This window comes from Triturus cristatus, chromosome 8 (genome assembly GCF_964204655.1).
Source record: "Triturus cristatus chromosome 8, aTriCri1.1, whole genome shotgun sequence".
NCBI classification, from domain to species: domain Eukaryota; kingdom Metazoa; phylum Chordata; class Amphibia; order Caudata; family Salamandridae; genus Triturus; species Triturus cristatus.
In genome coordinates, this window is record NC_140591.1 from 196,754,747 (window position 1) to 196,771,783 (window position 17,037).

A 17,037-nucleotide genomic window follows, 5' to 3' on the forward strand; every position below is an offset into this window, starting at 1 on the left:
TGTGCACACTAAAGATATTGTGTGCAAAACGGTACATGTAGACATGTGAGTCTGCTCCCAAATGACAGACAAGACAGATATGTATATATATACACACACACACACACACACACACACACACACATAAAAACACAAGTAAATATAAATACAATTAAATTATAATAGTCAGTAGTGTTAAGCATGCACACACTAGCGCATTTAAAAAGAATTGTCATGCCTTGACGCCTTTTTTGTAGCAGAATCTGTGGAAACACTCGGTCTTGTAGATGGCATAATAGAGTTCATCAAGGCCTAGTGAATAAATTGCTCCTTGTGATCTGTTGAACTAATGACAAATTGCAGTGTCTAGATCATACCTCTCTTTTTTGACATTGTGTTATATAATAATTTTGTTTTATATATTTTTATGTTTTGATTTTAGAATAAACAATTTTTAATAAAAAACTGTGTCACATATTGGATGTGACTTTTTTATATATGACCAAGTGTAATAAAATGAATATTAACTAATAATCTGTTGGCTGTGTAAGTTAGATCCTTTTTAGTAATTTTGTGGGGTGTGTATACAATGAATATAGTTGTTGACAAGATTGTTTGTGACACTGTTTTCTAAATTAGGAGACAGGGGATAATTTGTTTAAATTACTGAATAGTACTCCAGTCCCCTTGTTTGTGCTGAAGGGGTTTCTCTCTATTTTTATATATGCCTATGACACCTACATGACTCCTAAAAATTCAGGCTCCATGAGGTAGTGAGGGTGGGGTTATCTCTGCCATCACACTCTAAGAGAATAGAATGCACAGTGTTTATCCTTTGTTTCATAAAAGAGGGGTCCTAAAGAAAGGACTCAATTATCCTGTTTCCCCCAGCACTTACTACATCAAATGACATTATTCTCCCTTGCACCTTTTCAGCTCCCCTCACTCCTCCAACGATGGCCGACCCTGAATTTGGCTGTCCTTTATAATGAGGGAGGAAGTCATGTGACCAGAGTCATATGGTCGCTAAAGGAAGAGTGATGGAGTGCTGGGAAATGTAGTCCTGCTACCAAATTTCCCTGGGTTCCTAAAGATAAGAGTCTGGCGAAGGACTCCCAAGCTCACCAATTGGTGGAGATGGGGTCATATGTTGGGGGGAGAGATGAGAAATATAGTCCCATCTCCCCGTTTATGTTGTCTTGTTGATTTATGGAGAGCAGTGCAAGGCTGACCTCCAAAATGTCTTTATGTTCTTATTATTCTGCTGATCCCGTGTACTTGTAACCGTTCTTGCCCTGTGAGTTCTATTTTGATATGTGATTTTATCTGGACTCCCATTTGACACATGTACTGCAACTGTTACCTTCCTTTCCCCACAACTGTAAAGCGCTCTGATATCCCTTGGGATCCTGTTCGCGCTATATAAAACTTTATAAATAAAAAAATAAACCTGAAGGTAAGCGGAGGCCGGGCCCAATCCACTTCGTATATATCTGACCTGCACTCCATCGTGGTAGGCCATAACTTTCAACTTTGCCTCGGTCTCGCACGACTAGATGTTTGTTGTTGGTGCTATGATCATTTAGGCAATATTTTCTACTTTCAACTTTAGAAACTCAAAACTCTGCTTCTACTGATTGGATGCTTGTTGATTTGGTGTCAAATTATTTACTATAATTTTTCCTTTTTTTCTAAATTGGTGTGAGATTTTTCTTGTGTTGTGTTTTCAGTTTATTACTGTTTAAGTGCTGCATAAATACTTAACACATTGCCTCAAAGTTAAGGCCGACTACGTTTGTGAGAAGCTAACAGAGGATTAATCACAGGTTGATGCATGTAGTGACTTTTGTGGTTCACCCTGACAAGGATTGAGGCTGTTGCTTGAGAAAGGCTCACACCCATCTCAACCAACAACCCAGTTTCTCACAATTATTACTCAAAAGTGCTGTCATCAAGTGGTTCGGCCTAAGGAAGAATTCACACTTCTAAGTGGGTAGACCTTGCTGTACATAAATACTGGTACTCGAATAAAAATAAAATGAAGCGTGACAGCATAAGTGCTAACAAGTTTGATGTTTTTACTTCTCCTTCTTCACGAAACAATTTTCAAGTTTTCCATTCTTAGGAACCTTCACAAAATTAGTGGAGCTAAGCACATAGGAATAGAAAAACTGTTCCTTTGAAATTATGTATGGGGTAGAAATCTGCAAAATAACCATCTTTTAGCTGGAGAATTACGTCAGCAAAGGTTTGTATCAGAATATTTCTTCCAAAAACCTTTTTTATAGGCTGAATGTATAAATCTACTGTTGGAGGAAGAAAGGAAACTTTGCAGAATGTAAAGCGTGAAAATGTACAATATTTTCCAACTTCACGGGCAAAGTTGAACTCTTTGCCTGCCCCCTCTTTTGATATGCCATCTGAAATCCTATGCAGTGTCTTCAGTAATCTCAATAAGACTCAGTAAGTCATCATAGTGACCAGGTTTATATTAAGAAATTGGAAGTAGGGATTCGTGCATTCTTAAAACGCTTCAGGCAGTTACCATTCAGTCACCATTTCCTCGGGGTTGGAAACTAGCTAGAACATGAGTTAATGATTTTCCTAGAGAGAAACCACTTGGAACCTCCTCATACCATATATGGAGAGGGTGATAGCACAGGATATACATGTGAAGCGTGCTTGTGATATGTTTACAGGACATTGACTAGTGATAATTTTGCCAATATTTTATTTCTCTATATGCCAATTAATTCAGTGCACACCTCTGTCGGCATCGGAGAGGAGCTATGTCCCTGCCGTGATTACAGTTCAAAGGGGTCTGCCCTGGCACACACACACAACAAAATGACACCAGGCCTGCCCCTGTCTTTGTTTATCTAGCCAGGCTGGAGTCAAACGCATAGGAGAGGAGGGAACTGACCAGAACCAATTTGAAAGGTAGACTGCTGGACCTGTGAGAACTCAGAAGAAGGGCTGTCCTGCTCTCTGATACCTGAAGCAAGATTGGGCAAGCTTGCCTTGTACCCAGGACCCCAGTAGTGACTCCAAGAGGCTGTCAGTAGACCTCCTGTGTGAACTACAGATATACAACAAGTTTCCAGAAGTCTTTCCTGCTTCACAGCTGACCAGACAAAACTAGACCTGACCTGTACTCTCTCTCTGCTGGGCTCCGTGGAGTTTTGTGTTTGAACCTCCCATGAAGCATTACTTCTTTACTATCTCATTTGCCTTCTATGCTTCCACTGCTTGCTTTTCAAGCACTACCTTTCTCCTTTGGGTTAAGCCAATGCCGAAAAAGGGCATCTTAAAGAAGACACCACAGAGAGAAGCTGGGTACTACTCTTCACCGGAACAGAGTGAGTCCTCAGAACTGTTGAACAATAATGATGGAACTGAAAGTTGTGACACATCCCCAAAAACAACGGACCTACCTATAACTCTTTTCCAAAGCCTGTCGTATTGCCGACTAGTGTTCTCCTGCTTTCTGCATTGGTTCCCCCACCCTCTGTCTTGTTCCACCCGCACTCACTTAAAGGTAGCAGCGGCTGGCATGGATCTGGGGCAGGGAGGAAGAGGAAGGGGATTGTAAAAAAAGAACATTAAAAACCACATACCTTATTGCCGCGTCCCGCCTATCTGCTCCGTCTCTTCTCCCCGTTGGAACAGGAAGCACACCCAGGCTCTCCTGACCAATCCCAGACATGTCCTTCGGGTGCCATGAAATATCAACACCAGCTGCAAGAAGCCAAATGTGCTCCAACGTCAGCCCAATGGCATTCAAACCCTTCAAGGAACATTTCAGGTAACATTTATCGATGCCTTCCGTTGAACAGTTAGTCAGATCATGAAGGTACCCCCAACAATAGAGAAGCCAAGAATGGCCTCTTCCTTTTGCATCACTGAAGAGTTTGCAGAATGGTCATCATGTTTAAAGTGCCATCTCAGCAAACATTTCTGTACCGAGAAAGAAAACCTCCTAAAGTGGAGTTTGTTTTTTCAGTGCAAATAGTAAATGGCTACAATGCACAGGAATTTTTCTACATTCTTGTGGAGACCATTCTACATTTTATGTGCTGGTATCCTCTAAGCCTTAAATGGCAGGCAGAGGTAAGGAAAATGAGTGACAGTCTTCCCCTCCTAAATAGTGCAGGATGACCGTCAATGTGACCTGGTGGCTCTGGGGCAGATGTGCCACTAGGTCAGAGGATTACCCTGGTAGTGCCAGCAGAGACATGGAAGGCATAAAGATGGCACTTCTTTGTCAGAATTGAGTAGGGGATTCGTAAATTTGATGTGGTGCAAGGGCCGCCAATATACAGTGGTCCTCCCATTCTGCCAAACTGTAAATCACGACCTTAAAGATCACCTATATGCCCAAACTGGTGGTAAGAGTCTCCAGGTTTTCTTTAGAGCAAAACCTTATTTTGGCTAAATAGTAGGGTGGACCTCACATATGTTTGGATGCAGGACTGATGCATGTAAACAAAGTAACTAGGAGGCTGGGCTATCCACAGAGAATGCACTGAGATGGGTTCCAGAAGTAATAATAACTAATGTGAGAAGGAGTCAGGGAGTTTTAATTTCTCCATGAAACAGGAAACTGTTGATGTAAACAAGGTACTATCTTTGACTTTTGAAGCCAATAGTCCTGACTCTACCTTGTTCACTTTACCTTGTCTATTTTTCGCTCTCTGGTTGTGCTTGTATGTTCAAGCTTTTCGAGCAGCCCTAACACCTACTCGCCATTAATCCATAATGTATTTGGCTCCTGCCTGGAGCTCCTTAGATTTACCAAGACGGCCACATGACCTGTGCTCAGAGGAATACCAGGTTGCATTTGGGACATATGTTGACCTAGCAAAGCTATTTTTCTTCTTTTTGTATTCCTTCCTTTATACTCTTGAATAACGACTACATGAATATCGTGGCACATGGACAAAACACCTAAAGGGAAGTGCACAGAGGGAAGTATAGATTTACTATTCTAACTCCAAGTTGATGTATCTTGCGGATGCATTCCCAAGGTATATATATGTGGCGTTAGGTATACAAAATCTAGACATACTTACCCTTCGATATTTTGTCACTCAATATTATTTCTATCATATTAGTGTCCCACGAGTTCCTGGACCCATTTCCAGAGCCACACCCTTTCCCTTACACCTGATTTGTGCTACGAGGCATGTCTGCCCCTACACTGTGACGAGTGTTGTCTTGGTGTTACTCTGTACACAAATGCCAACGACCAATACTTCATTAATCTTGAAAGGTGTATCACACAATAGACGTGCAATATAGAATTTAGGAGGGACACGTGAAGCCAAGACAGCGCCTCTTTCTGACCAATGGAATCCAGCGTAGTCACCCAAGAAAGGGAGAAGGTTGTTGAACTCTATGAGGAGGCTACGGTAGAGAAGGACTCTCAGGTATAACGATATAGCGAGGATAGGTTGATGGTAACCCAGAGGTACAAGCAGGCCAGATGTTCTTTTGGAAGATAGAGGCTAGTTGATCAGAGGTTTTTCATCTGTGTTGTGCCAATGCCACACCCTCTAATGAATAGGACCATGTGTTCATACTAATTTTGAAAGAAGTCAAATTGTTGTAATCATTCACTGGCATAAAATGATTGAGTACCGATGGCAGGGTGCTGCACCAGACCAGACCAGCTGAGTCTAGTTTCACTGATCTAGTTTGTCCCAGTACCCGACCTATTTGTATTCAATATGCCCTTCTGTACTTACTATGTTTTCTAGACCTGGGCCCTGTTATCTTATGAAAATGTAATCTTGATTCCATAGTTGTCCTCTTTGTATATTAGTATATATCAGTATTTACATTTGAGCTACTCGGACCACGTATTGAGTTTGTCTCATCTGCGCTTGGATACAATTTTATAGCATTGAAAAGTTCCCTCCTGAAATGAAACATGTGTCTCCTGATCCTTTTATATATCTGTACCTTCACTACACATCAATCATCACATCTAGTACCTTGCAGTCCTACGCCCTGAATCTTCGATACAATATCATTGGCTGTATCCACAATAAATATTCTATGTACCTCATCATTCATCATGGTATGAACGTTGGTCACTGTGGTAGCCCATTGTACTAAGATGTACATTTATTGTCTTAACATATCGTTTTACACTCTTGTAACCTTTATCACAGTGATGAAACTATACAATAAATTTGTCTTAAATGTTTTAGGATTTTGTTAACTTGGTTTGCGCGATATTCAATTCTAATTGGGGCAGTGCTCTACCTATTCGTGCCATGTGTTAAATAACTAGTTCTTTTTAGAAATAACTGTTTCTCTTTGGGTAGCAGGGATTGGCTCAAGATTTAGCACCCCCATAATTTAAACAATTGCGTATACTACTATTGTGCAAAACAGATTAAATGTCAGCGCGCCGACTACCAAGGTCGGTAGTCTTTAATCCACTACCAGACAGTCTCTGCCCCTTCAACTCGCAACGGCAGGTTCCTGTGTTCTCCCTTTGTGGTGGTTTTGCCGTATTTTCCTTCCACTGTCCATTGGATCTGTGTGTTTTCCCCTCTCTTGCCCTCAGTAAATATCTGATGCGGAAAATTAAATGCCTTTCGATAAAAATAAGTCCTGATGGCCACTACCTGCAACCACCAGCTCAAATTAAGGCTTGGTGCTTGTGAGATTGCCCCTTTATACGAACATATGATGTTACAATGCAAACAATTACAACGCATGGTTTTACATCGCAGTTTTTACAACGCAACTACCATTACATTGCATGATTTTACAACGCATACCATTACAATGCATTTTTTTAAACTACCATTACAACGCATACCATTACAACGCATAATACTTATAGTGCAACAGTAGGGTAAGTGTTGGATTGCGTAGGGGTAAAAATGACTATTCCCCCTCCAGTGAGTGCAACAGTAGGGAAAGTGTTGGATAGCGTAGGTGTTAAAATTACTATTCCCCCTCCAGTGAGTGCAACAGAAGGGAAAATGTTGGATAGCATAGGGGTAAAAATTACTATTCCCACTCCAGTGAATGCAACAGTAGGGAAAGTGTTGGATAGTGTAGGGGTAAAAATTACTATTCCCCCTCCAGTGAGTGCAACAGTAGGGAAAGTGTTGGATAGCGTAGGGGTAAAAATTACTATTCCCACTCCAGTGAGTGCAACAGTAGGGAAAGTGTTGGATAGCGTAGGGGTAAAAATTACTATTCCCAACTACCCCAAAACCTATACCCACCCTAAAACTTAAAATTCTCCATTACTAACCTTATAATGCGTTGTGATGGCATGCATTGTAATGGCATGCATTGTAATGGCATGCGTTGTAATGGCATGCGCTGTATTGGCATGCGTTGTATTGACATGGGTTGTAATGCCATGCATTGTAATGGCATGCGTTGTAATGGTATGCGATGTGATGGCACTTGCATTGTAAAAGTTGCATTGTAAAGGCATTGCGTTGTAATGCCTTCATTGTAATGGATGTTTCCCCTTTATACCAATGCAATCCAATTGTGATTGTTCTTATAAATGATTTTGCCCTTGCTTAAGACTCTTTCTTGGCTCACAACTGGCTTAAGTCACAATTTCTCCTTTGTTAATTGCATTTTAACGAAAACAAGTTTTACGTTTCCACAGTTTTAATTATTTTGTCTTGTTTGAGCAGGTACACGTGCGAATCTAGTGAGCTGCAGAACACATTCTTACACAGCTGCCAATGTCATCCAGTGACAACCCTTTGTTAGACAGGAACCCTCCTTCACATCACAAACAAAGGGTGAGCAGATATAAGGGCTAATTTAGAATTTGGTGGCGAGGGTACTCTGTTGCGACTCTGTTGCGACTACAAGAGAGTACCCCTCTCTGGCAAGCTCACGACCCACCTGCCCAATTTAGAGGTCAGCAGCCCGACAGTATATCAGTAATGCGGCTTACTACTGCTCCGTCATCGACATACTCCTCCAACGGAGGTAAGCCATCTAACCAATTAAGAGTGGGCAACTGGTTGGCATTGTTCTTAGTGTTTGTCAGCGCCAGGTAAAACCTGATGTTGAGGCACGGTGAAAAATAACAAGCATTGGCATAGCCAATAGGTCTCGCCTTTGGGACCTTATAAGTGTTTAGCCATGCAACAGTTGCATAACTAAATACTTATAAGGTCCCAAAAGCGAGACCTATTGGCTATGCCAAGCGGCCATGCGGCCGCGAAAGTGATCGCGATTCCGATCACGATCAAACATCAAAGCGGCCGTGCGGGTGCGGCTGCGAAAGGGAAAGTAATCGCGGAGTGCGCGCGCCCGCGCACATGCACTGTAGCTCTAGGCTGGCCTGTTAGCACTTTTTGGAGCCTTCTCAATAAGTCTCGCCAGACCAGCACGTGCGCTGGGTCAGGCGAGACCTAAAAATGACCTCCGTGCCATGGGAGAAAACTCACACGGTGTTGGGATCAATAATTTTGCTTTTTTTTTCAGAAACTGCCACTTTATTTATTTCACTTATAGAGCGCACGAATCACCCCATAAGGGTATCTCAGCGCGGGGGCCACATAAGCGAACTGAGGAGACCTGTTTAGAGGGGAATTATTTTTTTAAAAAATCAATACTTTGTTAGCATTTCGTGGTTGGCCATCATATTTCGTGGCGCTGTCCTTCAGGCTTTTCCAACATTGACAGGAAAGGCTGTGACAGGCTGTCAGTCACGTCGATGGATTAATTTACTCCGTCACCCTGACAAACATTACTCCATTCTTCAAAGTCTAAGTATGGGCCACAGACACTGATGTTTCCTCTGCATGTCCATGAGAAACACATCGCGGCCCTGCTGCGAGCAAATAAGCACATTTTTGAAATCTCAGTGGCTTCTCCTCTGAAGGTCACACAAACTTAGCAAACATAATAAAAGGCGGGGCACTCACACGCATAGTCAAAAATAAGAGTCACCTATTCATAAATACGAGATTCGTTTTTTTTTAACATTTGTGTTTTTTTTAAGAATCAAATTTTGCCTTTTAAAGTAGATCCTTACAGCTTTTTCCACATGGTTTGTTGTCTAACGACTCATTGTTATCCGCCGGTATCTGACAGTGATTCTGGCCTGCGACAGACAATAGCAAATGGAGGAAACAACAGCTGCGAGCAAACCACGCGCAAGAGGCCGCCATGATTGAATATGAATCGGGAACGAGGCGCGTGGAGCTCGGGGCGCGTGCAGCTCGGGGCGCGTGCTGGCGGCCGACAGATCGGATTCACTTTAGACACGCAGAAACCACTAATTCCAAGTGTGGCCTGGCCGCCCCCTCGCCTTAAGCCAGCAGCACCTGCCGAAAGACATCCAATAACCGGCTCTTTAGCGGGATAGCGAAGTCACAAAAGAGAAAGCCTGCCCTGGCCGGGCTCAGGTTACAAGCCAGCTGCTTCCCAGAAACTGTTAGGCTCCGAAGGTGGACGACTTTGAGCCTTTTGTTGCTTTCAATAGACTTTTTTTTTTACTTAGAATAAGAACACCCCCCCGCCACACACACACCCCACCACCTCTACCATCATAAAAGTTGTAGAAGAACAAATGACTTACCAGCAGCCGGAGCAGGATGCCAAAACTGAGGCATCTCCAATCTAAGTTGAATTACATTTAATAAGGTCGTATAATTGCCTCCAAGCTCAACGCGGCCTTGAACTTCCAAAGTTGGTGTCCCAAGACTCCCAACCAAGGGCGCAATGATAGTGATGTTGATAAGTGAAAATGGACGGATTGGATAGGGTCGGGCAGGAAAGTAAAATAGGTCGGGGTATCGAATTAAAAGTGGCCCACATTGGCGAATCAGAGAGCTTAAAAGTGGCCCACATTTGCATGATAGTTTAAACTCGTCAACACAGGCTGTATTGGTGTTTTGCAAGATATGGGAGACATTTTTTTTGCCTTCTGCACAGTGTTTGCGCTAATATCAGAAAAATCAACTGCAAAAACCAGCCCAGCAGACTATCAAACAGCCAAAAGCCAGCCCATACACAGCTGTCAGACCAGCTCTCGGGGCACTGCCAGAGTGCCTTATAGGCCAGTCTGGCACTGGGTTGGGGACATGTTCAAGTAAGATGCTGTACTAGAACAGTTTGTGTGCACACAGTAAACAAGTTGAAATGTTTGTCCTTAGTTTCTAGTGCAGTGAATGTTTCTAGATATGTTAGTCTCCATTTAAGACTGAATTTAAAGTTTAACCAACAAATTACGATTATTTTCATTAGCAGGTAAGTTTATTTGGAATAAAAATTGGTTCTTACAGCACCTATATAGAGTTCATTCAGTAAAACACTGCATACATGCAGAAAATCATTCTCTTTTTGCTTAGTTCACAAATTTTTGCACATGTGACATAAACCTGAGTGTATAAAATCAGTGCGAGGTACAGACAAACTCACGGCCATGATTCACAGAACCATTTCTAGCAGAAGACTATGGGGTATATTTACAATAAGATGTCGGAGTGTGGTGTTACGCCAAAATTGGTAACGCCACGCTCTGGCATTTTTCAAATGCAGGGATGAGCCTTATGTACAAAACTACGACGCACCCCTGCATTTCCCCTAGTACTGGAGCTAAAAAAACTGCCTAACGCCAGCGCAGGCTCCCTTGCATCATGTTGCCAGGGTGCCTGCTTTGCAGGGGCGATTGTTTATGTGCAGGACGGGACACAGTCCTGCACGTAAACAATCTTTAGAGGCAATTTGCTGTTGCAAGAGCAAAAACAAGATCGCCATCCTAAGACCGGGTATTCCCTGGTCTTCATTTTTGGTGCTGCCCCAACCTTGTAAATATGGGGCAGTGTCAATAAGCAATGGGTGTTGCGGCGGAACACCCACAGCAACACCCATTGCACGCAGTGCTTAATTTGTGCCAGTGTTTTCCGGTTCTTTGCACCAGTACTTACTTCTCAATACTGGTACTTATTTCTGACAATCCACTAAGGGAGCTGTCTACTTTTGAGCAGAGCTCACCCACAGATTGTTTAAAAATTCAATATACATATAAATTAAATTAACAATACCTCATCCAGGCTGTTCTTGCAGCAATAGTGACATGGAAGAATCCAAATGGCCACTTTTATTGCAGTGTGTCAGTTATAAGGTAATGGTGGCACTGGCATTTGGCAGCCCTGGCAGGGTGCACAAGACCAAGAAACCTGCCGTGAAATACCTTGGGCCCCAGCATTTATATATATATATATTTTTTTTCGAAATTAAGCACTAATTGGACACCCCTTTCAGCTAAGTGAAGCGTGAAAAGGGCTGTTATTTACAAGGCGCCATTAAGCCAAGTTAAGTGGCTTAATGCCGCTTTGTAAATAAGGAGAAGGGGATATCGCCACCAGAACGTCAGATAACGTGACATTCTGATGGTGATATCCCCTTATAAATATGTCCCTTAATTTGCAGACCTGATGCATTTTCAGTGCTAGGATGGGGTGGGATTATGGCCATAACTGGGTATGGCAACCTTCGCGCATCTGGGAATATCCACAAACGCAGAAGTTAGTGGGTACTCCCCAGCACAGTGCAGGTATTTCCCCAGTCTAGAAACTCTTATACACCTGCTCCTGTCAAAGGCAGGAGTACATGTTCCTTTCCATGGTGGGAATGGGAGGGAATGCACTCAGATTTAATGGAGATATATCTCTGCCAGGATTTGTCCCTGTAGTACTTAACATTAAGCAGTTCTCACTGTGGCACCTCCACTCTAAGTTAAATATTGTTTGCTTCATTGGGAGAGGTTTACAAACAGTTTCACAAAGGTCGGGGCCTGATGGTGCCTCGACAGGGGTAGAGAGGCTTCCCGGGAGAGGTTGGAAAGGATATGTCCTCCCTGTGGATAAATTGTTTTACAAAAAGATATCCCTTCTGGAACCTCGTAAGGTCCCTAGGTGGTGAGATGAAGAGAGGTGAAGGAAGGGGGGAAAAAACAACACTTAGCCAAAGATGTAGGAGGGGTTGAACAGAACACCTAAAAAGAGTCTGCACCTTACTGATTCAGTAATGTCCCTGAGTTGTAAGGTGAGAAGGGAGGGAGACCCTCTTGTTATTATAGCCCTCGCTCACTCTAATAGTGACATGCTTCATCATCGGGCTCACCCTTGCTCCTAAAGGTCAGGGTGGGCTCGACCGTAATTCAGGGAGCACTTGTGAAGATTTTGGGTATGGGAGCGCAACGTTAAAGATAACATTCCTCTCCCACTCCTAAAGTATCCTTTATTAGTGGAGTGGGAGGGAAAGGTTAAAAAAAGACTATTATAGGGTTGGAGGATATGATGGTCCTATGACCCAAACTGAACAACAACATGTTTCAGCCCTATTGCTGGCCTATTTATGGTCCCGTGCTTTCGTCAGGGGGGGATGCGAAGAGGTCACTTCCCCCAGAGACGAGAGTGTGGAGTGGTCATGCAATTAACATGTAACATGTTTGTATATATGTAATTATCATACAATGGACAAGTCTAGTACCTGCCAATGTTCTCTTTGAGGAACTTCCTGAAAGAAAAGAGGGACAAATCAGACAGACACATAAAGGACAAGTAGTGACTTTTGTGCAGTTAAGCCAGATGTTGCCCTTCGCAAAAAAAAATAGCTTCACCATTGTTGCTCCCCTTAATGAAGTACTGTGAGAACGACTGGTATCGATTGTAGGGCACCAGAGGGTGATTGTATCTGTGTTAAAGTTCAGTTTGCGACGTGAACATTACCAGCAACATTTTGTCCCTTCCTAGGCCTGTATGAGCGCGTAAGCGGCAGCCATTTTTAGACACCATGGCCTCTCCTCGCATTTCCAGCCGCCTGCACGTCTCTCTGACCTCGCTAACATCCCCCGCGCCCAGGCAGCCCCCGAACTCTCCTGCTTGAGCCATAAACACATCTTCAGCGCGACCCTGCCTCGGAGCCACATCCCGTGCCGAACCCACATACCCTTTCATCCCTTTCATGCGAACGGGCCCTTTTGATAACCTATTGTCCGAGCCAATCCCAGGCCATCACCTAGCCCTGCGGATGCAGTTTATTACCCCCTACAGTAGAAACTCGCCCCTCTTCAAAGGAGCTGAGCACACCACGAGCCGACCGATCGCACACGTTCCTGTTCCCAGCGGAATGTCCAGCTGCGCGATAGCCATCACCTGCTGAGATTGGGGTGGGGACTTCTATTGTAGATACAAGTGGGAACGGGCCTGAAGTGGGGGATTCCAAGGATGTCTTTCCATATTTCAACGTGTCGTCAAGAATGTGTTGTGTGCAATAAAGCAATAAACCTGTGTATAAGAGGCCAGGCCACAGAGAGGCGACAGAACACCTCGAGACAATACCCTGTTTGTCCGATCTGACGTGTTCTGCTCCGGAGCGAATTAAAACCTGTTTCCTGCTTTCTAGTTTCCGGCGCCTGCCTCTTTATTTGATAATCATAGAATGGTTTAGAGGCGACTGACGCCAAGCAGTGTTCGAAAAGGTCACCCAGAGAAATCTGCTCTTTTACATCTGGTGATCACCAATCAGAAACTATACCAGTGACACGCATTCACGAGTGTGTTGTTTGACCATAACTTTGTGGAAAAAATATGCAAGCAGTAATTCTGTTTCAATCGTGCCAAATGTAATAATTGTTGCAGCTTAGTGTTATACACTCATACATACATGCACACTGTTACCCGTTTTTTTTACTGTTTTTAAGTGTCTAATCATTGTGAAATGAGAAAACAGTAGTCGATGACTTTGCGATTAGGGTATTCACCCTGGTAGGACAGGGTGTAAGCTCCCAATGAGGGGCTTGGAGGGGGAGGCCTTGTAGTCGCACTCTGTAGGTAAGGGAAGACAAACCGGCAAGGTTGGTGAGTATAGTTAATAGTACATGGAGTTCGTGGGAGAAAACCTCCATGTATAGTAGTCAAATGCCTGGAGTTTTTTAAGACTCGGAAGAAGGGCATCACTTACTTCGTCAAAGGTGACCTACAGTGCTCTGCTCCCCTGCTTGTCTGGGGAGGGAGTGAGGAACCGTAGTTTAAATACTAGGAATTGGAGTGTGATTCGAGGCGTGTGTTCGAGCACCCAGTATCTGCTGAGTGTCCGTGTCCCACTGTGATTGGGTAGAGTGTGAGGGCTCGGCGAGATGTCATATGCCGCGTGACCAGGTGCACGTAGTCTTCAATAGAGTTCCTGGTTGCCATTGCAGCAGCAGTGATGCTGATGTTCCTCCTATGTGTGGGCACGGTTGTGACTGTCCACGGGAATGATAAAATTGTAATTCACTCTATATCTGTGGGAAACGCGGGTGAGACTGTCCGCAACATAAATACATTTTTGGGAGTGGTGAAATGGGAAAAATGCCAAATGTAAGTGGTTAAACTAATATGAATTTGATCATGTGGCTGGAATTTAAGCATCACCTATATTTCAAGTGTTGCTGCATATTAGATAGGACTAAAATATTTTTTATAGTTTATACGCCAACCTTGGGAATTTTCTAGGGGAATGGCGGCGTGGATAGTTAACAGCATTTCCCATGTGGCAGATGTACCGTATGCCCTTTTACTACGCACACGACCAACATTGATCTAGGGCTCAAAACACCATGGGAACAAATAACCCACACTAACTGCAACAGTACCAATGTCGTATACATAATCACTTGCCCTTGTGATCTCAAATATATAGGCATGACCACGAGAAAAATAAAAACAAGGATCAGCGAACACAGGAGCACCATCCGCTGCAAAAAAAACATGGCCAAACTTACTACTCACTTCCTAAAATCCAATCACACTGAGAATGATCTGAAATGGATGATCATAGAAAAAATAACTGCACACAACAGAGTCCAAAACACACTTTTACTCAAAGAACAGAGATGGGTGTGTTGCTTACAGACAAACAAAACAGGCCTCTACTATGACATCCCATGGAATCAACTTAATAACCTCAACAGGTGGACCAATGGCCACCCTGCTGAGACCTAGATCGATACCCCTCAAGATGAACCTCTACAAGGAGCAGTCTCGATTACATCCTGACATGCCATTGAATATCTGTCTTCACAGTTGGAACATGACCAGGACTCCTCACCCTGTTCACCTCCCCTTACCCAATGCCCAATGTAGGCGCTGTTAACTATATACGTCGAAATTCCCAAGGCGGACCTGCAACATATATATAAATCTTTTTTGCCTGATCTAATATCCAGCCGTTGTTAATTATCCACGCCACCATTCCCCTAGAAAGTTCCCAAGGTTGGCGTATAAACTATAAAAAATCATTTAGTCTGATCTAATATACAGCAACACTTAAAATATAGGTAATGCTTAAATTCCAACCACACAATCAAATTCATATTAGTATTAACCACTTACATTTGACACTTTTCCCATTTCACCGCTCAAAAAACATTATTTATGTCATGGACAGTCTCACCCGCGTTTCCCACAGATATAAAGTGAATTACAACCTTTTTACTCCCACGGACAGTCACAACCGCGCCCACACATAGAAGGAATAGCAGCGTCACTGCTACTGCCATGGCAACCAGGACCTTCAGTGTGGACTACATGTACCCGGTCACGCGGCATATGATGTTGCGCCGAGCCCCCGCACTCTACCCAATCACAACAGGACAAAGGCACTGAGCGGATACAGGGCGCTCGAACGCATGCCTCGAATCATGCTCTGAATCCTGGTATTTTAACTACGGTGCCTCACTCCCTACCCAGACAAGCAAGAGGGCGGAGCACAGTAGGTCTCTTACGGAGATGAACCTTTGACGAAGTAAGTGATGCCCTTCTTCCGAGTCTTGAAAAAACGCCCGGCATTTGACTACAATACATGGAGGTTTTCTCCCATGAACTCCATGTACTATTAACTATACTCACCAACCTTGCTGGTTTGTCTTCCCTTACCTAAAGAGTGTGACTACAAGGCCTCCCCCTCCAAGCCCCTCATTGGGAGCTTACACCCTGTCCTACCAGGGTGTGTGCACTAATCGCAAAGTCATTGACTACTGTTTTCTCATTTCACGAGTAACAGTGTGCATGTATGTATGAGTGTATGAAACTAAGCTGCAACAATTATTGTGTTTGGCACAAATAAAACAGAATTACTGCTTGCATATTTTTTCCATAAACATATGGTCAAACAACAAACCCGTGAATGCGTGTCACTTGTATAGTTTCTCATTGGTGATCACCAGACACAATCACCCTCTGATGCCCTACACTCGATACAGTGGCTCTCACGGTACTTCACTAACATGTTGGTGTTCAGTTAGAGTCATAGGGCCAATATATCCTCCAACCCTACCATAGTCTTTTTTAACCTTTCCCCCCACTCCACTAATAAAGGATACTTTAGGAGTGGGAGAGGAATGTTATCTTTAATGTTACGCTCCCATACCCAAAATCTTCGCAAGTGCTCCCTGAAATACGGCCGAGCCCTCCCTGACCTTTAGGAGCCAGGGTGAGCCCGATGATGAAGCATGTCACTATTAGAGTGAGTGAGGGCTATAATAACAAGAGGGTCTCCCTCCCTTCTCACCTTACAACTCAGGGACATTACTGAATCAGTAAGGTGCAGACTCTTTTTAGGTTTTCTGTTCAACTTCAGAACACCCCCTCCTACATCTTTGGCTACATATTGTTTTTTCACCTTTCTTCACCTCTCTTCATCTCACCACCTAGGGACCATATGAGGTTCCAGAAGGGATATCTTTTTGTAAAACAACAGAGGTTTACAAACCCCAGTTTGGCTCTGCAGATCTGTGCAGGAGTTCCCTCCTAGGTTCTTCCTGTATTCATAAAACGGAATAGAGTGGTCAGTTTGCACATTTTAAGTAAAAGTGCCACCATTTATTTACTATCGTAATTTTCCATTTTTAGAGCACCTTCACCCAGGACACTGAGTGTAATGAAGAACAGGGTAAAACAAAAGGCACACACAGGAATGGCATAAAAAATGCACAGTAGAGGAGGCCTGATTAACAGATGGTTTCTGGGAGGGAGAGGAGACTGGTTCTGATTCTATACTGAAAAA

At 43.5% G+C, this 17,037-nt stretch overlaps 1 protein-coding gene across 5 annotated transcripts in view; it reads left to right on the forward strand.

Moving 5' to 3' along the window:
* The window catches only part of RUNX1 (RUNX family transcription factor 1), a 520,192-nt gene that overhangs the window by 82,530 nt on the left and 420,625 nt on the right, over positions 1–17,037 (forward strand). The window lies entirely within an intron of this gene.